We start from the raw sequence: 27,785 nt of genomic DNA on the forward strand, positions 1-27,785 counted from the left end.
CGAAATAATGTAGAATTTCTGGAAAGCATAAACGGTTGTTTGAAGAGTGTTTTTCAAAGGAAGACCTAGATAAAGCTGCTTACATATTGGGCATCAAGATCTATAGAGATAGATCAAGACGCCTGATGGTACTTTCAAAGAACACACACCTTGACATGTTTTTAAAGGAGTTCAAAATAGATCAGTCAAAGAAGGGGTTCTTACCTAAGTTGTAAGGTGTGAAGTTGAGTAAGACTCGAAGATTGACCACGGCAGAAGAAAGAGGAAGGACGAAAGGTCGTCCCCTATGCTCTTGTCATAGGCTCTATACGGTATGCCATGCTGAAGTACCGCACCTATTGTGTGCCTTGCCACATGTCTGGCAAGAGGGTACAAAGGTGATCTAGGAGTGGATCACCAGATAGCATTCAAAATTATCCTTAGAGGAATAAGGAAATGTTTCTCGGTTATGGAGGTGATAAAGAGTTCGACATAAAGAGTTACGTCGATGCAAGCTTAACACCTATCCGGATAGCTCTGAGTAGAGATACCGGATACGTATAATGGAGCAATAATTTGGAATAGCTCTAAGTGGAACATGGTAGCAGCATCTACGATATAAAGTTTTTTGAATACATAGGGATCTGAATATGGCAAGACCCGTTGACTACAACCTCTCTCACACGCATAACATGATCAAACCCAGAACTCTTTGAGTGTTTATCACATAGTGATGTGAACTAGATCATTGAGTCTAGTAGACTCTTGGATGTTGGTCACATGGCGATGTGACCTGTGACTGTTAATCACATGGCGATGTGAACTAGATTATTGACTCTAGTGCAAGTGGGAGACTGTTGGAAATATGCCCTAGAGGCAATAATAAATTGGTTATTATTATATTTCATTGTTCATGATAACCGTTTATTATCCATGCTAGAATTGTATTGATAGGAAACTCAGATACATGTGTTGATACATAGACAACACCATGTCCCTAGTAAGCCTCTAGTTGACTAGCTCGTTGATCAATAAGATGGTTACGGTTTCCTGACCATGGATATTGGATGTCGTTGATAACGGGATCACATCATTAGGAGAATGATGTGATGGACAAGACCCAATCCTAAGCCTAGCACAAAGATCGTGTAGTTCGTATGCTAAAGCTTTTCTAATGTCAAGTATCATTTCCTTAGACCATGAGATTGTGCAACTCCCGGATACCGTAGGAGTGCTTTGGGTGTGCCAAACGTCACAACGTAACTAGATGGCTATAAAGGTTCATTACAGGTATCTCCGAAAGTGTCTATTGGGTTGGCACGAATCGAGACTGGGATTTGTCACTCCGTGTAAACGGAGAGGTAACTCTGGGCCCACTCGGTAGGACATCATCATAATGTGCACAATGTGACCAAGGAGTTGATCACGGGATGATGTGTTACAGAACGAGTAAATAGACTTGCGGGTAACGAGATTGAACAAGGTATCAGATACCGATGATCGAATCTCGGGCAAGTACAATGCCGCTGGACAAAGGGAATTGTATACGGGATTGATTGAATCCTCGACATCGTGGTTCATCCGATGAGATCATCGTGGAACATGTGGGAGCCAACATGGGTATCCAGATCCTGCTGTTGGTTATTGGCCGGAGAGTTGTCTCGGTCATGTCTGCATGGTTCCCGAACCCGTAGGGTCTACACACTTAAGGTTCGGTGACGCTAGAGTTGTTATGGGAAATAGTATGTGGTTACCGAAGGTTGTTCGGAGTCCCGGATGAGATCCCGGACATGACGAGGAGCTCCGGAATGGTCCGGAGGTGAAGATCGGTATATTGGACGAAGGGTATTGGAGTCGGAATTGTTCCAGGGGTACCAGGTGATGACCAGCGTGTCCGAAAGGGGTTTCGGAGGCCCCGGCAAGCGTTGGGGGGCCTTATGGGCCAAGGGGAGAGGGCACATCAGCCCACTAAGGGGATGAGGCCCCTCCCACCCCATCTCACATAACCAGGAGAGGTGGGGGCGCCACCCCTAGGGCAACCGCCCCTCCTGGCTTGGGGGGCAAGTTTCCTAAGGGGTGGGGGCGCCCAAACCCATCTAGGGTTTCCCCTGTGGCCGCTGCCCCTCCCCTAGGGAACCCTAGGGCGCCTCCCCCTCCTCCCTTCCCCCTATATATAGTGAGGGAGAGAGAGGGCAGCCGCACATCTTCCCTGGCGCAGCCCTCCCTCCTCCTACACCTCCTCCTCCTCCATAGTGCTTGGCGAAGCCCTGCTGAAGAACCACGAGCTCCATAGCCACCATGTCGTCGTGCTGCTGGAGTTCTCCCTCAACTTCTCCTCTCCCCTTGCTGGATCAAGAAGGAGGAGACGTCTCCCAACTGTACGTGTGTTGAACCCGGAGGTGCCGTCCGTTCAGCACTAGGATCATCGGTGATTTGGATCACGACGAGTACGACTCCATCGACCCCGGTCACTTGAACGCATCCGCTTAGCGATCTACAAGGGTATGTAGATGCACTCTCCTTCCCCTCGTTGCTAGATTACTCCATAGATTGATCTTGGTGATGCGTAGAAAATTTTGAATATCTGCTACGACCCCTAACAGAATTGTCCCGTGAGTGCAACCATACCCTTGCCCTCCTCTGGATTGCCGTCGATCATCGCCGGCGATCATCGTTTGATTCGGTCGACGGTGAGATTTCAAACCTGATGGGTGGGACCCCCTCGTCAGCCTCTTCTTTCTTATTGAAACCGTTTTCTGAAAGCGCCTTCGGGCAAAGTACGCTTTCCCTTTGGGTCGGCGTATTTCTAACTGAAGCGTTTTCTATTTTTCCAAACTAGCCCCTGGAAAGTTTCTGTTTCATCATAGATTAGTCCATGGACTAAAACCTTTATAACTTTTAAACAAAAGATGAATTTGAGCTAATTCTTTTTCTGTCATATTTATTTTTCTATCTAGTTCTTTATCATATTTATTTGAAAAATATTTGGAACAATTTTTATGCGCGCACGGTATTTACGTTAGTATCCGATTTTTTTGTAACATAGATACCGAAGGAGGTGACGGAACCGCCAACTTCGCCGAGCTAGACTCCGACTACTCTGAACCAGGCAAGCATGTTTGAATCTTTGATATGATGAGTGTTTTTCATGTTTGCTTGAGTGGTTTTCACATGGCATGTTCATATGAGAATTTGTGAAGGTTACATTTCATGCAAAGTAAGCTGCGAGTGAGCTTCGATATTGATACGTTCTTATGATGGTGATATAACCGGATCATGTGGTGGCATGATAGGTTGCAAGCTGGTACTGTTGAAGCATGCCAGTTTTATATCAACTATTTAACTCCAGTTTTAACGTGGATCAAGTCTTGTTCTCGTTCGTCCCCTTCCGTGCTACCGCATGTTTTCTGCAAAGAATGCGGTTTAGTAAGTTGCAAACCTCTTTCCTTGTACACACCAAATAGAGGGACCGTGATGAGGGTTCCATGGCCCTGGATTAAAGCCCATCATCCAGTCAGGGGGCATGAGTGTTTCCGGTTGGCCCCGAAAGGGGGCACCCCTTAGAGCGCGCGATATAAATTTGATCCCATGCTATTCGAGGTCGTAGCCTCCCCGTCTTAGAGTTTTTCTTGAACGTTGCCTAGGGTGATTCCTGGCAGCGGAATGTGGAATGGGTATGTACTGGTTAGATGTGTTTCTTCTAAAATACCATAAATGGAACTAGTCCTTTGTGACTACTGAAATCTGTTGGCTGTGGGTAAAGAGTACAAACTCTGCAGAGTCAAAACCAGTCAAGTAACCATATCCGTGGTCAAGGACCTCGATCATCACATCAGTGTCAGTCTCAGTGACAGTCTCCGGAGAATAATCATGAAACTGAGAATGGTAAACCCGACTGAATGTTATTCCTATGGATGGACTAACCAGTTTATTATTATGTACCGAGTACCCCTTGGGATGATGTTACTTTCATGAGCTACTTGAATTCGAATGACGAAATATAAGCCCTTTATGTGATGTCGCTTAGACGTCCGACCGTGGCATTCTTGTTATTTACTTTTGATATAAGCCCTTTATGTGATGTCGCTCAGACGTCCGACTGTGGCATTCTTGTTATTTACTTTTGGTATAAGCCCTTTATGTGATGTCGCTCAGACGTCCGACTGTGGCATTCTTCTTATTTACTTTTGACATAAGCCCTTTATGTGATGTCGCTCAGACGTCTGACTGTGGCATTCTTGTTATTTACTTTTGATATAAGCCCTTTATGTGATGTCGCTCAGACGTCCGATTGTGGCATCCTTGTTATTTACTTTCATTAGAAGCCCTTTTCGAGATGTCGCTTAGACGTCCGACTGTGGCACACACTGTCAATTTACGTTTCAATATAAGCCCTTTATGTGGTGTCGCCCTGACGCCCGACTGCGGCATGTTAATTTATTTTTACCTTTCGAGGCGTCGCTTCAGACACCCGATCGGTCTTCAGCTATTTTATTGGGATTTCGGGAGGACTACCGCCCGACTTCCTTTTATTTATCATGCAGTGCAAATTTATTACCTGAGTGTGCATTACTAATCTACTCATGTGCATCATGTTTGCATTTGTTATATCTTATGTCCAAACTGTCTTACGAGTACATTCAAAGTACTCACCTGGCTTGTTGATTTGGCCAGATGTTGACGAAGGCGATCTTATGGATGAAGAGTACGATAGCGAGTCCGACGCCTAGAGGAGTCCCAGTCAGTCTCGTGCGATCCTGGAGTTGGTCACTTGTATTATATATGCTTCCGCTACCCTAATAAAATCATCAAGCCTTACTCCGGCACTTGATGAGCTGTAAGATTTTGGAGTCATGTCACCCACTTCACTGTGACATATCCACCACGACTTTTATTACGAGTCAGTAGTTATGCCACCATACCCGTTCGTGTCATATCCGTCTTTATGTATAATATCGGCGTGCTTGTAATAAAATTGTTGAGCAGCCTCAGCTCAACCTTGTATAATATTTAGTACTTCTGGATTTCTGTATCAAGGATTTGTCTACCAGTGAGGAGAATTCTTCTATACTGGTCTGATTTAATGGTCGGTTTTTCAATAAATGTTTTATTGGAAAAACCGGTCCTGACAACCTCGGTATCAGAGCCAGGCTGACTGTAGGAAGCCACTAGGTGCGATCGCTAATCGGTTATTAGCGTAATAAGTGCTATTTTTTTAACATTTTGCAATTGTAGAAATTTTCTGTTAGTCATCATAAATTTATGAATTGACTATCTGGGATTTTTGTCTACTTTTGTAGATGGCTGGCAGCGACTGTGAGTCACAGGTGTTGCCAATGTACCTGAGGGGTTTATCAAGCTCCTCGTCTCCATCACCAAGGTCACGATCGGGCCATCGACTCGTCCGGAGTTCACACTCTACCAGCACAAGATCAGCGACAGCGTGTCTATGCACCAGGCCGCGGTGCAATTCAAGGGAGGACGTTCTGAGTCACGCTGCTTCCGATTTGTGGGAAGGGCCATGCCTACGGAGAGGCATGCCATGCAGATGGCTGCTCGTGAGGCGATAGCTCATCTCTAGGATGCTCTTCCTTCGATGAAGACTCGTCGCTACCGCTACCTTCCATGCCACGTGCCATACACTTGTCACTATGCGTTCGCTTGCGCTAGGGGGGAGAGAGATGAGGCTATTGAAATGTTGGTTGAGTATCTCAAGGCTCTCGAGGCAGCTTTTTGACAACCTCGTGGATGACTTTGTGGCTGCTCATATGGACTTCGTTCAAGGCTGTTCCGCCAACAGGAGGGAGCTCCTCCATACAGCACCACCACTGACTTACGTCTCGTCCTCAGCATCCTATACACCTGCCATCTTAGCCACCGCCTGCCTACCACTGAGGAGTTTGACCAAGTCATTGCTCCTACTCCAGTTAGTGCTGCACCACCTGCCGCGCCCGTACCAGCTCCTCAAACCAGTACTTCGCGCTTGGAACCTATTAGTGAGGAGGAGGTTGAGCCCCCAGCATCACTGGGTCTTACCCTCGGCAGGCCGAAGGAAGTTTTTACCATCTCCGACTGAGTACGCCTAGCAGCCATATGATGTACCAGCTTGTATGATATGTTTATATGTATATAGGTTTGGTGAGAAGTAGTTTGTGTGCGCATCATGTAGGAACTCGGAGAAGTGCACTAGCCTAAATAACACGTCAGGAATGTGTACACACATCCTGAGTGATGTATTGTATAATTACGGCTTGCGTGTAAGATATGTACTGAGCGGTCCTTCTCCATGCGCAATCAAGTATTTTCTTGAAAAAAAATCTGCCTTTGTAAAATTATTTATTTTTGCCACTCAGTTTTTCTCATGAATTCTGCAAAAATACCCCAGAGTGGAAAATGCCTCGTCCCTGGACTCGTTCCATGCCAAGTCCGCCGGAAGAAGATTATGGTACCCAGACAGGTAACAATTTCACACAGGGGCAGTCAAGTCAGCAAGGCAGTGAAGCAGCATTTTCTCAAGTATGCCGCCTTTATGAGCAAAGCCAGAAGCAACATCAAGAAATGATGAACCATGTTATCAATATGGGAAATCACCGTGAACCATATCAGCAGTATTCCAAATTGTCTGAACTACAAAAGACACGTCCCCCAACATTCTCTCACACTGATAGACCTCTTGAGGCCGATGATTGGCTTTGAGACATTGAAAGGAAGTTAATTATTGCACAATGTTCGGACCGTGAGAAGGTACTTTATGCACCTCACTACCTCACTCGAGCAACTGCATCATGGTGGGGAAATTTCCCACACATGCACCCCAATGAAAATAACATCACCTAGGAAGAATTTAAAAAAGGTTTTCGTAGGGCGCACATTCCCAGAAGTATTATGAAGATCAAGAAAAGGGAGTTTGATGACCTCAAGCAGAGAAGCATGATAGTGACTGAGTACAATAGTCAGTTTACTCAATTATCTCGTTATGACAACGAAGAGCATATGACTGAAAATAAAAAGATGGAAAAATTTCTGGACGGTCTGGCACCAGCACTTAAATGCCAGCTGGTCGTACACACCTTTCCGGATTTCAAAACACTTGTGCACAAAGCTATTACATTAGAAAATGAGCACCGCAGCTTGGAGGATTTTCGCAAGCGCAAAAGGGACAAGACTACTCATGCTCGCAACAACCGGAACAAGACTGATCTTCAGAAAACTGGAGCGAACAAATCCACTACTACTGTTCCACGCCCAAACAAAAAATTTCATGCAAGAGACAAGGATTTTACATATCTCCCAGGTGTTACTTGCTACGCTTGTGGAGAGGAAGGACACTATGCTAAACAGTGCCCAAAGCCAAGAAACTCGGCCCCCAAGCCGAACAACAGTGGAAATAACTCAACACCCAAGCGTAACAACTTCAACCCCAATAACAATCACAAGAAGGGTCACTTGAACCACGTGACCAAGGAGGAAGCACAAAATGCCCCGGATATCGTGCTCGGTACGTTCCCTGTCAACACAATACCTGCCATGGTTTTGTTTGATTCTGGAGCTTCTCACTCGTTCATTTCAAAGAAATTTTCTTCGCAACATGACTTTTCGATGCTTCCCTTGGAAAAATCCATGACCATCAAGTCCCCCGGGATTAAGCAAATCACTCCGAGTTACTGCCAAGGTGTGGTAATTGAGATTGAGGGACTAAAGTTTTAGGCAAACCTCATTGTGTTGGAAAATAAGGGACTGGATGTTATCCTAGGAATGGACTGGTTAATCACCAACAAGGGATTTATCGACTGCTTCAATCGGACTGTAATTCTTACTCATCATCACGGGAAGACGATAAAAGTTGCAGCTCAAGAAATGCCAATATCACGGCAACCAAGGTTGAACAAGGTGGACATTTCGAAGTTAAGATAAGTTCCAGTGGTGTGTGAGTTCCGTGACATATTTCCCGAAGAACTACCAGGCATGCCACCAGACCGGGAAATAGAGTTCATCATTGAACTAGCACCTGGAACCACCCCCATTTATAAGAAACCCTATTGAATGGCACCCTCTGAGTTGGTAGAATTAAAGAAGCAAATAAAATAATTACTGGACAAAGGATTTATACGGGCCAGCTCCTCACCTTGGGGTTCACCAGTTTTATTTGCCAAGAAAAAGGATGGGACACTGAGATTATGTATAGATTATCGAGCACTCAACATGGTCACCATCAAAAACAAATATCCGATGCCACAGATAAATGATTTATTTGACCAGCTCGCACAAGCCAAGGTTTTCTCAAAAATTGTTTAAGGTCGGGGCATCATTAGTTAAAAGTGCGGACAGAAGATATCCCTAAGACACCATTCACCTCCAGATACGGATTATACGAATTTACAGTAATGCCGTTTGGACTGACAAACACCCCCGCATATTTTGTCCACCTCATGAACAAAGTGTTTATGAAATTTATGGACAAATTTGTTGTGGTATTCATTGATGATATTCCGGTATACTCTAAGACCCCATAAGAACATGCTGAACATCTCAGAATTGTACTGGGAGAATTAAGGAAACATCAATTATACACCAAATTCAGCAAATGTGAATTTTGGTTAAGACAGGTTGGTTTTCTAGGCCACATATTGACCCAAGAAGGTGTTTCCATGGACCCAGAAAAAGTCAAGGTCGTACTTGGCTGGAAACCACCAGCCAACGTAATAGATGTATAAAGTTTCCTGGGGATGGCTGGATATTACCGAAGGTTTATTGAGGGGTTCTCCACCATAGCAAAACCAATGGCACAGTTACTCAAGAAGGATAAGAAATTTGTATGGATTGAATCTTGCGAGAGAAGTTTCCAAGAACTCAAAAGGAAATTAACAACAACACCAGTATTGGTTGTACCAAACATACACAAAAGTTTTGAAGTATATTGTGACGCATCCCAGAAGGGCCTCGGATGCGTACTAATGCAAGAAAGCAAGGTAGTCGCATACGCTTCCAGACAACTACGAAGGCATGAAGAAAATTATCCTACTCATGACTTGGAATTGGCAGCAGTCATTCATGCACTCAAAGAGTGGAGACACTTTTTGCTTGGAAATCGTTGTGAAATATATACGGACCATAAAAGCCTCAAATATATTTTCACACAGCCAGAACTCAATTTACGGCAACGGCGCTGGTTGGAATTAGTGAAAAATTATGATGTTGGCATTCACTACCATCCAGGAAAGGCGAATGTAGTGGCAGATGCTCTTAGTCGAAACCCCAGCTCGGGCAATGATAGTCTACAGAACTTGAGACCTGAATTTCAGCAGGAGTTCGCCAAACTCAACTTGGTGATGGTCACTGAAGGCAATGTGTCAAATTTGGAAATATAGCCCACCCTAATGGAACAGATTAAGAAGGCTCAACATGGACACCCCAACATCGAAGGCAGAAAAAGAAAAGTGAGTTTGGGCAAGGCTTCAGAATTCTTCATAGACGATAAGGGAATATTATGGTACAGAGACAGACTTTGCGTACCAAATATAGAGGACCTCAAACAGAAAATTCTAGCCGAAGGCCACACCGCTCCATATTCAATTCACCTTGGAGGAACCAAAATGTACAAGGACATTCAGGAGAAAATTTGGTGGCACGGTATGAAGAGGGATATAGCCACATTCATTGCATGTTGTGATTCATGTCAGCGCATTAAGGCTGAGCACCAAAAATCATCAGGACTATTACAGCCAAACCGGATACCTAAGTGGAAATGGGACGAAATTGGAATGGATTTTATTGTCGGACTACCTCGGTCATGACACGGAAATGATGCCATATGGGTCATCACAGATAGATTAACTAAGGTGGCACATTTCATCCCGGTAAAGACATCCCACACCACTCAGAAGCTTGCCAAACTTTACCTCTCCCGTATAGTTTGTCTACATGGAATTCCAAAGACTATAATATCCGACAGAGGCACTCAATTCGTCTCTAGATTTTGGGATCATTTACAACAAGCTCTGGGAACTCAACTAGTATTCAGTACAGCATACCACCCCCACACTGGAGGACAAACTGAACGTGTGAACCAAATTCTAGAGGACATGCTAAGAGCATGTGTTCTCACCTACGAAACCAGTTGGGAAGAAAGCTTGCCGTATGCCGAGTTCGCATACAACAACAGTTACCAAGCCAGTCTACAAATGGCACCTTTTGAAGCCTTGTACGGGCGAAGATGCCGTACCCCATTAAATTGGTCAGAACAGGAGACAGTCGTATCTTTAGCCCAGACATGCTCAAGGAAGCTGAGGAGAAAGTTAGACTAATCAGGGATCGACTCAAGACAGCCCAGAGCCGACAAAAGAGTTATTACGATCAAAAACATCGTGAAGTCAGCTTTGAACCCGGTGAATATGTGTACCTACAAGTATCTTCCATGAGGGGCGTGCAACGATTCAAAGTTAAAGGAAAGCTAGCACCACGGTTTATTGGACCCTTCTGTGCACGAAGAGGCACAGTGGCCTACCAGCTAGACCTACCCGAAGAACTGTCAGACGTCCACAACGTGTTCCACGTCTCACAGTTGAGGAAATGTGTAAGCAACCCAGAAAAGCATGTATCTCACAAAAACATTGACATGCAACCAGACCTCACCTACACGGAACGTCCAATAAAAATATTGGAAGAGTCTGAAAGGAGGACCCGTCAGAAAACAATTAAGTTTTTCAAGGTTTAGTGGAGCAATCACACCGAGAATGAAGCAACATGGGAGAGAGAGGATTTTCTTCGGACAGAGTACCCACACGTATTTGAGGATCAGCTGAAATCTCAGGGACGAGATTTTTCCTAAGGGGGTAGGTGTTGTAACACTCCAAAATTTTTTGATTTGGTTTTATCAAATTCTTTATTTAATTGGAAGGAGGTTATTTAATTTTTTTAAAGACTCCTTCTCAAAAAAAATTCATTTGTGACAAGTAATTTTTTTTGGGTTCTTCCCAATCTTGATCTTTGGTCTTAAGGGTTTTTCATCTTGTGTTGGCTCTACACAAATAATTTTGGAAGATTTTTATAATTTCTTTTTATTAAAAAGAATTCCTATAAATTATGGATTTATTCTTCCCCATTCAAAAATTTCTCTCTTGCCATGGCCTATGTAGAAAATCTTCTTCCAAAACCCACCTCCCTACTTTGGTCAAGTCAAGCATCAAGTCCAGCAAGGTTCAACTTCTCCTATATTTTTATTTCTATTTGTTTTAACCTCAAAATCATTTTCTGTCATTTATTTGGACTATGGTGGTTTACAAAGGAACTACAAGATTTCCTTTGAGTCTTGGCCCCAAATAAACTCCTCTGGCTAGTCCTTATTACCCTCAACCTAGATCCATCAAGATCTGCTAGTCCACAGTTCAAATTTTTCAAAATTTGCTTGCTGCAAGTTTGGACCAGATTTGCCATTTTTGGTGAATTACATTTTTTTATTTTCCAAAAATTCTGAGATAAATCAGGCAGTCTCTAGATGCATCAAGAGATCACCTCACCAGGTCTCAGCTCAAGAAAATTTTTCCACATGCTCGCACTGTTTCTGTTCAAATTCAGAGTTCAGTGTTTCAGTTTCAGTCGTCAGTGTCGTTTTCTTTAGAGCCTCATGTCGATCTCGCCAGTAACTGCAGTGGCGCCATGCTCCCTGTTCCTCCTTCTTATCCATCACGCCGCACGGTCGTCTGGACGGGTGCGAGCGTCGGCGGTGAGCTGGCAGGGGTACATCGCCCCCATGAGCGGCGACAACAACGTTCGCTGCGGCCGCTAGAGAGGCTTGGCGTGGAACGGCGCCGTCCAGCACCGCCCACACCACTAGGAGCCTCCGCGTGGCTGTCCTCTTCTCAGTGCACTGCAGAACCGTCGCCATGGCCTGAGAGGCGCAGAGCGCGCTCTCTGCCGCCGCCGAGCCCGTGAGCTCCGTTCCATCGAAGCCACGGGAGCAGGCCAAATCCGACCAGGTTAGCCGTTGAAAGGTGCCAGTAGACCAATGCGAAGCTGCCCAGTCACCTAAACCTCCAGCCCGACCACTGCCTCGCCGTAATCGCTCCTCGGAGTAATCCCGTTCGCGGCAACCGCCTCGGACCGGCTATAAATGGAGGCCCCGGGCTCGTTCTCGACCCAGCACCTCCCCTCCTTGCCTCAAAACCTCGCCATGCTCATCAGAGGGCCTCGGGAGAGCCTTCTTCCCCGACTCCGGCCACCCCGATCCGCTTCGGGCTCCGGCAAGATTCTCTCTGGTGAGAGCACCCCCGCCTCCCAAACTGTGCCAGTAGCCTCCTAGTGCACCCACTCCCCTAACCCGCGCTTCAATTTGGAGGTTGCAGCTCCCCTCGGAGGGATCCATCCTCGACCGAACTACCGCCCACTGGAGTGGAGGCCGCCGTCGACGTGGTGCTCGCCGACGACCAAGTCCACCACCCACCAACGCGGAATTGTCCTGTGAGTGCAACCATACCCTTGCCCTCCTCTGGATCGCCGTCGACCGTCGCCGGCGATCATCGTTTGCTTCGGTCGACGGTGAGATTTCAAACCTGATGGGTGGGACCCCCTCGTTAGCCTCTTCTTTCTTATTCGAACCATTTTCTGAAAGCGCCTTCGGGCAAAGTACGCTTTCCCTTTGGGTCGGCATATTTCTAACTGAAGCGTTTTCTGTTTTTCTAAACTAGCCCCTGGAAAGTTTCTGTTTTATCACAGATTAGTCCCTGGACTAAAACCTTTATAACTTTTAAACAAAAGATGATTTTGAGCTGATTCTTTTTCTGTCATCTTTATTTTTCTATCTAGTTCTTTATCATATTTATTTGAAAAATATTTGGAACAATTTTTATGCACGCACGGTATTTACGTTAGTATCCGATTTTTTTACAATGTAGATACCGAAGGAGTTGACGGAACCGCCAACTTCGCCGAGCTAGACTCCGACTACTCCGAACCAGGCAAGCATGTTTGAACCTTTGATATGATGAGTGTTATTCATGTTTGCTTGAGTGGTTTTCACATGGCATGTTCATATGAGCATTTGTGAAGGTTACATTTCATGCAAAGTAAGCTGCGAGTGAACTTCGATATTGATATGTTCTTATGATGGTGATATAACCTGATCATGTGGTGGCATGATAGGTTGCAAGCTGGTACTATTGAAGCATGCCAGTTTTATATCAATTGTTTAACTCCAGTTTTAACGTGGATCAAGTCTTGTTCCCGTTCGTCCCCTTTCGTGCTACCAGATGTTTTCTGCAAAGAATGCGGTTTAGTAAGTTGCAAACCTCTTTCCTTGTACACACAAAATAGAGGGGCCGTGATGAGGGTTCCATGGCCCTGGATTAAAGCCTGTCATCCGGTCAAGGGGCATGGGTGTTTCCGGTTGGGACCGAGAGGGGGCACCCCTTAGAGCGCGCGATATAAATTTGATCCCATGCTATTCGAGGTCGTAGCCTCCCCGTCTTAGAGTTTTTCTTGAACGTTGCCTAGGGTGATTCCTGGCAGCGGAATGTGGAATGGGTATGTACTGGTTAGATGTGTTTCTTCTAAAATACCGTAAATGGAACTAGTCCTTTGTGACTACTGAAATCTGTTGGCTGTGGGTAAAGAGTACAAACTCTGCAGAGTCAAAACCAGTCAAGTAACCATATCCGTGGTCAAGGACCTCGATCATCACATCAGTGTCAGTCTCAGTGACAGTCTCCGGAGAATAATCATGAAACTGAGAATGGTAAACCCGACTGAATGTTATTCCTATGGATGGACTAACCAGTTTATTATTATGTACCGAGTACCCCTTGGGATGATGTTACTTTCATGAGCTACTTGAATTCGAATGACGAAATGTAAGCCCTTTATGTGATGTCACTCAGACGTCCGATTGTGGCTTCCTTGTTATTTACTTTTGATATAAGCCCTTTATGTGATGTCGCTCAGACATCCGACTGTGGCATTCTTGTTATTTACTTTTGGTATAAGCCCTTTATGTGATGTCGCTCAGACGTCTGACTGTGGCATTCTTCTTATTTACTTTTGATATAAGCCCTTTATGTGATGTCGCTCAGACGTCCGACTGTGGCATTCTTGTTATTTACTTTTGATATAAGCCCTTTATGTGATGTCGCTCAGACGTCCGACTATGGCATCCTTGTTATTTACTTTCATTATAAGCCCTTTTCGAGATGTCGCTTAGACGTCTGACTATGGCACACACTTTCAATTTACGTTTCAATATAAGCCCTTTATGTGGTGTCGCCCTGACGCCCAACTGCGGCATGTTAATTTATTTTTACCTTTCGAGGCGTCGCTTCAGACACCCGATCGGTCTTCAACTATTTTATTGGGATTTCGGGAGGACTACCGCCCGACTTCCTTTTATTTATCGTGCAGTGCAAATTTATTACCTGAGGGTGCATTACTAATCTGCTCATGTGCATCATGTTTGCATTTGTTATATCTTATGTCCAAACTGTCTTGCGAGTACATTCAAAGTACTCACCTGGCTTGTTGATATGGCCAGATGTTGACGAAGGCGATCTTATGGATGAAGAGTACGATAGCGAGTCCGACGCCTAGAGGAGTCCCAGTCAGCCCTGTGCGATCCTGGAGTTGGTCACTTGTATTATATACGCTGCCGCTACCCTAATAAAATCATCAAGCCTTACTCCGGCACTTGATGAGCTGTAAGATTTTGGAGTCATGTCACCCACTTCACTGTGACATATCCACCACCACTTTTATTACGAGTCAGTAGTTATGCCACCATACCCCTTTGTGTCATATCCGCCTTTATGTATAATATCGGCGTGCTTGTAATAAAATTGTTGAGCAGCCTCAGCTCAACCTTGTATAATATTTAGTACTTCTGGATTTCTGTATCAAGGATTTGTCTACCAGTGAGGAGGATTCTTCTATACTGGTCTGATTTAATGGTCGGTTTTTCAATAAATGTTTTATTGGAAAAACCGGTCCTGACATGTATGCAATCTAATATGGCTGTAACTTAGTTTTCTAAGCCTTTTCTCTCTTTAATATATGATATGCATATTCGTGCATATTATAGATTTTTTTCCTGTGTGCTGCATGATAGTTTCTTCTGATGCAACATGGCAAATTTCTGAAAGCATATGTGGCAATTTCTCTGCCGCAGCATGACAATTCTCCCTGTAGCATGACAAACCATGGGCATTCCATGTCAAGTTTCTTTTGCTGCATGATAACGTTTTTTTGGTTATAGCATGGCAATTCTTCTATGTTGTAGCATGGCAATCCTTGCATGCATGATAACATGGTATTTTTTAAGTTGATAACATTGCCATAGCATGGAAATTCTCCCTGATAGCATTGCAAAGAGGGTGTTGAGAAGGACCTTAATCACATTGAAAATTTCTGAAACGCGTGGAAATTTTCTCTCCTATAGTATAACAATTTTTATTCTATAGCATGCCAAAATAATTTTGCTACTGATCCACATACATATTACTGAAAAACATAATAGTTGAAGGCTAAATACTAATGGTTACGTGATCTAGCTAATTGCCTAAACTAAGAACATCATCACTTCAGTGACTCCCATAAGAAAAAATACTGCTACCGATCTAGCTGGGAATACGGGCTCAATCATAACACCAACTAGGAATGCATATCAAAGCTTCCTGAATTTCCTTATTTAGTCTCGCACCTCGTTGATTTGGGATCACATCTCGTCATTTTTGAGTTGCATCCCATCTACTTGTTGTCTCAGTGGTCCATCATAGTAATCGAGCAACTCGCTTATATATTTCTTCACAATATTGACTCATATCCATGTGTGGCAAGAGACTTCTTTCTGCACATGTGTATACATAATGACGCGAGCAACTGGAGATTTGTATGCATGCCAAATTATTGATATAGAGAAGGATTTTCTGTCATACCTTTCCATGGCCAGGGCAGATGAAGAACTCGTTTTAGATCCCATGGTCTGTAGGAAGTTCTTCTATCAAGAAGGCATTGGAAGGAAAAAAGGAGCATGGGTGGCCTCACTGGATTCTGGGGGGCTTCACCACCGGTGGTGTATTATTTGCTCCAAATCGGACGGACACGCTACTACAGTGGGATGATTCGCGGGACACCATCGGCTGCATAGGCCACGGTGGGAAGCTCATCACCGAGCCAACTAGTACTGAGGGGAGCTCTACCAAGGCAGTGGAGGCCCAATCTTTCGGTGCTCTCAAGAGACGTGCGCTCGCGCATGGGGCTCGTGCCGATTCAAGCTCAGTAGGTCCATTACCGACCACATAGCTAAGAGAGGACAAAAAGTATGAGAGGAGTTAGCTAGGGAGAAGTGAAAGTAGAGAATAAGAGAAGGGGAGAAAGAATAGAAATTATAGGAAGAACAAAAGAGAAACCGCCAACACAATTATTGGCACACCATACCAGTGGCATGGCGAGAAGATGGAAGTTACTGGTGGCGTGTAAGTAGATGGCACACCAACACTAGTGACAATACTAGTGGCGTGTCATATATCTCACATGCCACCACTAACTTATGCTTGATCAGGATACTTGGTCCACAAACTTGTGGCGTGTGAAAACACAGTCACGCCACTGGTATTTCGAAAAACATACCAGTGGCGTGGATTGAAAGTGGTGCACACGTTGATGTTTCATTTTGAGCCAATAAAATACACCTTTTTATTGAACAAAACTGGGATATGATCAAGTAGTGGTGAAACTTGGCAACAAATAATGCTGCCCATAAAATAGGGTAAGTTATGTTCGAGTTTAGCACATCCTCGCAGGAGTGCCGGCTTTATATTGGGCTTTGTAGTTATTAAAAAATGTTGTGTTTCTTAATAAAAGATTATTTCATATGATGTGCAGATGATTCATGATGTTCACATTGGCTCCGTATGTTGGCTATCTTGCATAAACCGGAGAAGAAGGTAATTTTTATGGCGGCGTCCAGCCGGTTGAAGGTTACGGCCAAGGAGGGTTTCTCCCATTATGTATGGCAGTATAGTCTTTAGATAGGGCTTCATGCATCCTAAGCCCTTTTATTTTTATTTTTCAAATGTTGTTGGCTTTGATTGTGCGCATCATGCTATGCAGAGGTCAACGTCGTCTATATATCATCTTGTATGATCGAACCAACTTGATATGGCGATTAGATGAAATTATCTTTCCAGAATATGTTTACTCCCATAAAAGGGGGTACCGCGTATAAATAGAATTGAACAATGATCTAGGACCACAGTTACATGATGAGGTGAGCATGCTCTCATTCATGCCTCTTCAAGAAAGGGGTGTACCTGGCGAGGATGAACCTCGTCAACAAAACAAAGTCACATGTGTCATTTTCATTGGGGGGAGGGGGCATGAGAGAAACCTAGACGCCACCAACCTCGTTCTCCTCCCTCATCACTTTTCTTGCTGTCACTGGATGATGTTGATGACAAAGCTCTCAGACAATCACAGTATGGCAACTGCTGCTTTTTGACCTAGAGGCAGCACTGGCCCTTTTGGTTCATTTAAGGATGACAAAGGGAGCTGGAGCGATAGTCCCAGTGTGCATCGGGCTATGAGGCAACCTGGCATGCTAGGATTTTGGTGGTACTGCTAGCTAGAGATGTCAAGCTCACAGATGCAATCTGGTGTGCTTGACGGTGGGTGCTCGCTAACTAGAGATTCAACGTGGTGCCTGACTTGAATGGCAACTATAGTGGTAGATTTCCTTGGCAGTGTGATGAGAGAGGTTGGGTGTGCATTGGTCTACGAGATGGCCCAACATGACAATTCTAGACCCTAACACTCAAATATGCAGGTGCGGAAATCCTCGAGGGTGTGGGGTGATACGTCTCCAACGTATCTATAATTTTTGATTGTTCCATGCTATTATATTATCAACTTTGGATGTTTATGGGCTTTATTATGCACTTTTATATTATTTTTTGGGACTAACCTATTAACCCAGAGCCCAGTGCCAGTTTCTGTTTTTACCTTGTTTTAGAATATCACAGCAAAGGAAAACCAAACGGAGTCCAATTGACCTGAAACTTCACGGAACTTATTTTTGGATCAGAAGAAGCCCAGAAGACTTGGAGTGCACGTCAGGGGATCTACAAGGAGGCCACGAGGTAGGGGGGCGCACCCACCCCTCTGGGCGCACCCTCCACCCTCGTGGGCCCCTCGTGGCCCCCCTGACGTACTTCTTCCGCCTATATATCTCCATATACCCTAAAACTATCGGGGAACACAATAGATCGGGAGTTCCGCCGCCAGAAGCCTCCGTAGCCACCGAAAACCAATCTAGACCCGTTCCGGCACCCTGCCGGAGGGGGAATCCCTCTTTGGTGGCCATCTTCATCATCTCGGTGCTCTCCATGACGAAGAGGGAGTAGTTCTCCCTTGGGGCTGAGGGTATGTACCAGTAGCTATGTGTTTGATCTCTCTCTCTCTCGTGTTCTTGATTTGGCACGATCTTGATGTATCGCGAGCTTTGCTATTATAGTTGGATCTTATGTTTCTCCTCCCCCTTTATCTCTTGTAATGGATTGAGTTTCCCCTTTGAAGTAATCTTATCGGATTGAGTCTTTAAAGATTTGAGAACACTTGATGTATGTCTTGGCGTGCGTATCTGTGGTGACAATGGGATATCACGTGATTCACTTGATGTATGTTTTGGTGATCAACTTGCGGGTTCCGCCCATGAACCTATGCATAGGGGTTGGCACACATTTTCGTCGTGATTCTCCGGTAGAAACTTTGGGGCACTCTTTGAGGTTCTATGTGTTGGTTGAATAGATGAATCTGAGATTGTGTGATGCATATCGTATAATCATACCCACGGATACTTGAGGTGACATTGGAGTATCTAGGTGACATTAGTTGGTTGATTTGTGTCTTAAGGTGTTATTCTAGTACGAACTCTAGGGCTGTTTGTGACACTTATAGGAATAGCCCAACGGATTGATTGGAAAGAATAACTTTGAGGTGGTTTCGTACCCTACCATAATCTCTTCGTTTGTTCTCCGCTATTAGTGACTTTGGAGTGACTCTTTGTTGCATGTTGAGGGATAGTTATATGATCCAATTATGTTATTATTGTTGAGGGAACTTGCACTAGTGAAAGTATGAACCCTAGGCCTTGTTTCAACGCATTGCAATACCGTTTACGCTCACTTTTATCACTTGCTACCTTGCTGTTTTTATATTTTCAGATTACAAAAACCATTATCTACCATCCATATACCACTTGTATCACCATCTCTTCACCGAACTAGTGCACCTATACAATTTACCATTGTATTGGGTGTGTTGGGGACACAAGAGACTCTTTGTTATTTGGTTGCAGGGTTGCTTGAGAGAGACCATCTTCATCCAACGCCTCCTACGGATTGATAAACCTTAGGTCATCCACTTGAGGGAAATTTGCTACCGTCCTACAAACCTCTGCACTTGGAGGCCCAACAACGTCTACAAGAAGAAGGTTGTGTAGTAGACATCATGGGGACACAGTGGTCGTGGTGTCACCGTTCTCTACGGAGAGGCTCAAGAGGGTGGTTTGTGACATAGTTCTAAGTGGACGCTTTACATCAGATCAATGCCCAATATAGATGATACCGACACTCGCAGGCACCACTCTCATCTTTAACATGTAACTGAGGCAATGTGCTCTCTGCCCCCATGCAACTCAGTGGAAAACGTCAACTCCTCTCTAGGATCGAACGTTGATGATGCGTATGCAACATACACTCCCTTCTAGAGTTGTAATTGGACTTGGCACCTGTTGGAGGAGCCGGTGGCTGGTCGTGCCCATCAAGTGCATGCCCAATATGATCAAATTTGACCGAGTTGCATGATGGCCTAATGTTTTGATAAGTACATGATCCTTTGTTGGTAGATCAATTTGTTCCCATATGACACCCATTCCCCCTCTTTGAAGGGTGTTATCAGGTGGCATTGATGTACCCAACGATCAAGGCCCTCTGCCTTATTTGGTTTGATTTTTTATAAGGGGCACTTTATTACTTAAAAGGTTTAAGTATTACACCCGACCTCTGCATAATTAAGATGCACATAGCCAAACCAAGTCCAAGCTCATAAAGAGAAGAGGCGAAATACAAGTAATAAGACTATATGACGCCTAAACCGTCGGAGGGCCAATCCTAAGATCATGCTGCCATCCATGTCAGGTAAAAGTATCCCTCGCCGTGTTGTCCAAGCGTGTACACACCTCCATAAACAGGTCTCGATTCTCAACACGTTGTAGAGACGGCCATAAACGGAGCGTACTGGTACATATGTAGATGACCTGCATAAGAGAAGTGCTTTTATCATTGAAAATCTTATCATTTCTACATAGCCAGAAGGACCAAATAACGGCGAGCGCTCCCACCCTAAGAAGAATTCTAAACCTGTGATCAATTCTATGTAACCGTTGCCAAATATATTAGCAACACTACATGGAGGATACAAGCCAGAAGCTACTTGGATGACTAGCCATATAGAATGAGCTAATTGCATTGGAAAAAGAAGTGTTTTATTGTTTCATCGTGTTGACAAAAAACACATTGTGTACTTCCATGTCAATTCCTCTTAATAAGGTTATCTTTGATAAGAATGACTTCTCAATGAAGATAACACACAAATGTTTTATTCTTAAGTGACATCTTCATCTTCCAAATCTTCTTATTATTACCAGCTGACATCTCTTACTAGATTAGAGCTCTATACACAGAGTCCACCATGAATTTACCACTAACGTGTAGGTTCCAACGAAATTCATCAGTTCCTTGTGACAATTGTACCGTGGACAGTCTGTGTAACAAAGTGTTCCATGATTCAAGTCTGGGACCAATTAGATATCTTCTGAACATCACATTTGGCGGAAATGATTCCATAACCGTGGCGATAGTATCACCCTTGTGATGCGCAATATTGTACAAAGCCGGGTATTGTTCTCGGAGTGTAGCATTGCCTAGCCACTTATCCTCTCAGAATCTAATTTCTGAACTGTCTTTTATCACTAGTAGAAAATGGGTCAAATGTGAAGCACATTAGTGTCGGTTTGATTTTGAGCCGGCACTAATGTGTGCATTAGTGCCGGTTCCAATGGCTAGCCGGCCGCTCTCATTAGTACCGGTTCGTGCCACGAACCGGTACTAAAGTGAGTGGTGGCAGGATGTTGTCAGTCTGGGGCCCCTCCAGCACCTTTAGTACCGGTTCGTATCACGAACTGGTACTAAAGGTCGTCCTACATAAACCCTTCGTCCACCCGAGCTCGCTCTGTTCTTCCCCTTTCCCCTCTCATCTCTGTTCTTCCCCTCTTCCTCTCGAGCTCATCACACATTTTGCCCAAATTTTTTCAAGATTTGAAGGCCCCCATCCATTCAAATGATCACAAAGGTTAGCAGCTTTGTCCTTTCATCTCTCAGTGCTAGATTAGCTCTTGCAATGCTTTATATAGTGATTAATTTGTGAGTTTAGTAAATTGGGAGGAATTATATGTGCTAGTATTTGATTTATATGCATTTGAGGTCAAAAATAACACTTAGTTTGCATATGTGGGTGTGGTTTACTTAGTGCCTTCTAAATCTCCGTTGTAACCACCATCGATCGCCCGCACCATCCCGTCGCCGGCACCACCTTGCGGTGAGCCCCTTGTTCATGAATGTTTTATATAAAAAATTGATGTTTGTGTGATTTGGATATATATTTACTCGTATAATTATCTTACCCATACGTTGTTTGTTATACATAGTGCCATGGTTTTGATATCAGTCCCCGTCAGCCCTCGTCCTTGTTATGATTCGGATGTGGTATATTCTCTTTTAAAACTATTTGTTGCATTTCGTGTTTATTACAAATTATGCCCATCAAGTTGACATAGATATTTGTATGTAGGAGGTATGTGAACCGGAAATTCCAACCGACCCTATTGTCGAGAGGTTAAATTTAGTTGAAAGAGAAAAGGAGGATTTGAAAGAAAAATTGAAAAGAATTGAGGGGGAGAAGATGGAATTGGAGTTGCATGTTGCCGATGTCGTCGATGATCACAAGATCAAGATGGAGAAAATGCGCTTGAAGATTAGAAAGATTAGAAAATATGCCATTCATAGTGAGGCTTGGTATCATTATGCTGTTGGATCAATTGTTACCTTAGTTGCGATCTTGATCGCATTTGTTGTTGCATTTCAATTCTTTAGCTAGAGAGTTATTTGTTTGTTGCATTTAAGTGTTGTATGGACTTTATGTATGAAATTTATGTATGAACTTGTATTAATTTGTTCTTTTCGGTGTTGTGTAACAAAGATGAGTCGACAATGGATGTACGATGACCGATGCTCTCCTGAGTTCATTAATGGCGTGCATACTTTTCTGCTTGCGGCTGAGGCAAACAAGCGGGCGGATGGTTTTATGCCTTGTCCATGTGCTGGCTGTAAGAATGATCACAATTACTCTACGTCAAGAACCATTCACGTCCACCTGTTTGAGTCTGATTTCATGCCCCACTATAATGTTTGGACCAAGCACGGAGAAAGAGGGGATATTTTGGAAGGCAATGAATAAGAAGAGGACGACGACAGCTATCCTGGCCATGGGTTCCCTGAATACGATGATACAACAATGGGGGAAGAAGCTGAGCCGGCAATGCGGGAAGAAGCTGAAGAAGAGGCATCAGATGAGCCCGCTGATGATCTAGGTCGGCCATTGCCGATGCAAAGAGAAACTACGCAAGTGATTTAGAGAAGAAGAAGTTGCAACACATGTTAGAGGATCACAAGAAATTGTTGTACCTGAATTGTGAAGCTGACAAGAAAAAGTTGGGCACCACACTGGAATTGCTGCAATGGAAGGCAGAGAATGGTGTATCTGACAAGGGATTTGGAAAGTTGCTGGTAACGATAAAGAATATGCTTCCAAAGGACAACGAATTGCCGGAGAGTACGTACGAAGCAAAGATGGATGTCTTCCCTCTAGGGTTAGAGGTGCAGAAGATACATGCATGCCCTAATGACTGCATTCTCTACCGCGGTGATCAGTACGAGGATTTGAACGCTTGTCCGGTATGCGGTGCATTGCGCTATAAGATCAGCCGCGATGACCCTGGTGATGTTGAGGGAGAGCGCCCCAGGAAGAAGATTCCTGCCAAGGTGATGTGGTATGCTCCTATAATACCATGGTTGAAACGTTTGTTCCAAAATAAAGAGCATGCCAAGGCGATGCGATGGCACAGAGAAGACCGTAAGAAAGACGGAAAGTTGAGAGTACCCGCTAACGGGTCGCAGTGGAGAAAAATCGAGAGAAAGTACAGGAAGGAGTTTGCAGGTGACGCAAGGAATGTATGGTTTGGTCTAAGCGCAGATGGCATTAATCCTTTCGGGGAGCAGAGCAACAACCATAGCACCTGGCCTATGACTCTATGTTTGTATAACCTTCCTCCTTGGTTGTGCATGAAGCGGAAGTTCATTATGATGCCAGTGCTCATTCAAGGCCCTAAGCAACCCGGCAACGACATTGATGTGTACCTAAGGCCATTAGTTGAATAACTCTTACAGCTGTGGAATGAAACAGGTGTACGTGCATGGGATGAGCACATGGGGGAAGAATTTGACCTAAAGGCGTTGTTGTTCGTGACCATCAATGATTGGCCTGCTCTCAGTAACCTTTCAGGATAGACAAACAAGGGATACCGCGCATGCACGCACTGTTTGGATGATACCGACAGTATATATTTGGACAATTGTAGGAAGAATGTGTACCTGGGACATCGTCAATTTCTTCCGAGCAGGCATCCCATAAGAAAGAAAGGCAAGCATTTCAAAGGTGAGGCGGATCGCTGGATGTAGCCTCGCCACCGTACTGGTGCTGATGTACATGATATGATCAAGGATTTGAAGGTAGTCTTTGGAAAGGGTCCTGGCGGACAGCCTGTTCCGAATGACGCTGACGGACGCGCACCCATGTGGAAGAAGAAATCTATATTTTGGGACCTGCCCTATTGGAAAGACCTAGAGGTCCGCTCCCCAATCGACGTGATGCACGTGACGAAGAATCTTTGCGTGACCCTGCTTGGCTTCTTGGGCGTGTATGGGAAGACAAAAGATACACGTGAGGCACGGGAGGACCAGCAACGTATGCACGGAAAAGACAGCACACATCAGGGTCATGCCAGCTACCCTCTTACCAAAGAAGAGAAGGAAATCTTCTTTGAATGCCTGCTCAGTATTAAGGTACCGTCTGGCTTCTCGTCGAATATAAAGGGAATAATAAACATGGCAGAGACAAAGTTCCAGAACCTAAAGTATCATGACTGCCACGTGATTATGACGCAACTGCTTCCGGTTGCATTGAGGGGGCTTCTACCGGATAACGTTTGATTAGCCATTGTGAAGCTATGTGCATTCCTCAATGCAATCTCTCAGAAGGTAATTGATGCAGAAATCATACCAAGGTTAGAGAATGATTTGGTGCAATGTCTTGTTAGTTTCGAGTTGGTGTTCCCACCATCCTTCTTCAACATCATGACGCACGTCCTAGTTCACCTATGCGAAGAGATTAACATTTTGGGTCCTGTATTTCTACACAATATGTTCCCCTTTGAGAGGGTCATGGGAGTCTTAAAGAAATATGTTCATAACCGTGCTAGGCTAGAAGGAAGCATCTCCAAGGGCCATGAAAATGAGGAGGTCATTGAGTTTTGTATTGACTTTATTCCTGACCAGCCGATTGGTGTTCCTGAATCGCGGCATAAGGGCAGACTGGATGGAAAAGGCACACTAGGAGGGAATCAAATAATATGTATGGACGGACATTCTCTCACCGAATCACACTACACAGTTCTACAGAATTCCGCCTTGGTGGCTCCGTATATGGACGAACACAATAATTTTCTACGCTACAAACACCCGGAGCGGTCTAATGACTGGATTACACGTGAACAAACCAGGAGTTTCGTCGGCTGGTTGCAGACACGTACCATGCATGACGCCTCTATTGAAGATGACTTGTACTCGTTGTCCCAGTTACCATCTTCGAATATAATGACTTTCAAAGGGTACGAGATAAATGGTAATACATTTTACATGATCGTCCAAGATAAGAAGAGCACCAACCAAAACAGTGGTGTCCGCTTTGATGCAACAACCAAGACGGGAAGGAAACATATTATGGTTACATAGAGGACATATGGGAACTTGACTATGGACGTGGTTTGAAGGTCCCTTTGTTTTCGTGCAAATGGGTCAATATGACACGAGGTGGGGTAACGGAAGACCCGCAGTACGGAATGACAACAGTGGATCTCAACAATCTTGCGTATGCAGACGAACCATTCGTCCTAGCTAATGATGTGGCACAGGTTTTCTATGTGAAGGACATGTCTACCAAGCCGAGAAAAAGAGAAGATAAGGAAGCGAATGCATCATACGATGAGCCAAAGCGCCACATAGTTCTTTCTGGGAAGAGAAACATCGTGGGAGTGGATGAGAAGACAGACATGTCAGAACATTATGAAAAGTTTGATGAAATTGCTCCATTCACAGTGAATATTGACCCGAGCATCCAGTTAAATGATGAAGATTTTCAATGGCTACGGCGCAAAGGGACGCACGCGAAGAAAAAGTTTCACACCCAAAGATCTGGGATGTGATCGGCTTCACTATCATCACTTTCTTCTGTAATAGGTAGGGTAGTTATGTGTTTTGGCATTTGAAACACGGAGGAATTTCATGTGCAAACAAACTCAGAAAAGGTTGAAATTTGGCATGGTATCATAATTTCCCCCACATAGCATGTGCAAAAAAGTAGAGAGGGTTACCGCAAAAACTGGATGCATGCTACCTCTTGAGCACTGCGTTGGTTTTCCCCGAAGAGGAAGGGATGATGCAGCAAAGTAGCGTAAGTATTTCCCTCAGTTTTTGAGAACCAAGGTATCAATCCAGTAGGAGGCTACGCGCGAGTCCCTTGTACCTGCACAAAACAAATAAATCCTCGCAACCAACGCAAATAGGGGTTGTCAACCCCTATAAGGCCACTTACGAGAGTGAGATCTGATTGATATGATAAAGATAATATTTTTGTGATAAAGATGCAAAGTAAAATAAAGGCAAGGTAAATAGCAAAGTAGTAGGAGATCAATATGATAAAGATAGACCCAGGGGCCATAGGTTTCACTAGTGGCTTCTCTCGAGAGCATAAGTATTCTACGGTGGGTGAACAAATTACTGTTGAGCAATTGACAGAATTGAGCATAGTTATGAGAATATCTAGGCATGATCATGTATATAGGCATCACGCCCGAGACAAGTAGACCGACTCTTTCCTGCATCTACTACTATTACTCCACTCATCGACCGCTATCTAGCATGCATCTAGAGTATTAAGTTAAAAACAGAGTAACGCCTTAAGCAAGATGACATGATGTAGAGGGATAGACTCATGCAATATGAAGAAAACCCCATCTTGTTATCCTCGATGGCAATAATACAATACGTGCCTTGCTGCCCTTACTGTCATCGGGAAAGGACACCTGTCGGTGTACTAGAGTAGGGGTACCCTAGTATCCCGAACTTGTGCACGGGCAGTTGCAGCATCCTGCGGCAAGGCTTGCCGGGTGACCGCCAAGGTCCTCCGTGGTTCCTTTGGAGCCATTCAAGGACAAAGTATCCAAGCCAAGGAGACAAGACCCCGGCGAGAGGAGCTTGCCGGGAAGGCCAATCAAGGCATCTCAAGACCCCAGCAAGAGGAGCTTGCCGGGAAGGCCAACCAAGGCACCTCAAGGAACTTGCCGCGACGCGCCACGCGTCCCGGCAAGGCCCGGTGAGCGACAAGCTCCCGGACGCGACAAGACAACGACCGCGGCAAGCCACCACTCGGTGCCTGCGCTCCAGCACATCCACCAACGTGTCGCTCTGGGACCCTTCCAGGCGTACGTGGCGGGAGGCTCTGCAGCCAGCGGCGCGCGGTGGCGATCGGCGCTGACAAGATTGCCATCGTGGCGAGCGGTGGCGTCCCTGACAGTCCCTTTTACACTGTTTAGGCGACGCAGATGGGCATTTAATGCCCTTGTCCCCTGCCGTCAGGGTTAGGTATGATACACTATAGCAGGTAGCTGTACCAACCGCAGCACCTTTACATTTTTACCCTTGTCTACGTTGCCACCTGTCGGTGACCCCTTGAGCATATAAAAGGAGGCCCATGCGCAACGTAGAGGGGGGTTCGAAAAAGAGAGAACATTCACGCTCGGTCTCGTTAGCTGCTGAGGGGTACTGTAGCACTCCGCGCTCCCGAGCAAGAAATCAATACAAACCACAAAGCAGGAGTAGGGTTTTACGCATCCGTGCGGCCCGAACCTGGGTAAACCGCTTGTGTGCTTCGCCTCGATCCGCTCTTCGTGCGACCTCCGCCCCCGCCGAACCGAAAGGGACTCGGTCCGCCGGTCCCATAGGTGCTCGTGGATCAGTACCCCGGCATCTTTGGCGCGCCAGGTAGGGGGCGTCGAGGTTGTGTGAACCAGATCCGGCATTCACGCGAGCTAGATCTTCATCATCTTCATCGACATGCCGCCGAAGAAGAAGGCTTCGGAGGCAGCTGCTCCGTCCACGCCGAACCCACCACCGCCGGAGCAAACGGCTGATGGGGCAGACGCCGGCGGAAGAACGGGCGTCGACGAGGGAGCTCGCGGTGCTGCCAGGTCCAAGGACAAGGCTGCGCTGCCCATCGGCGGCGTAGCCGGCTCCCACAACGACCGGGCGCACTCCAAGACCTCGGCGTCCGTACATGCACCGCGCCCATCTCAGGAGGCGCGGCACCGGCAGCGTCAT

The sequence above is a fragment of the Triticum urartu genome, chromosome 4A (assembly GCF_056163025.1).
Source record: "Triticum urartu cultivar PI428250 chromosome 4A, HENAU_Tu73, whole genome shotgun sequence".
NCBI classification, from domain to species: Eukaryota; Viridiplantae; Streptophyta; class Magnoliopsida; order Poales; family Poaceae; genus Triticum; species Triticum urartu.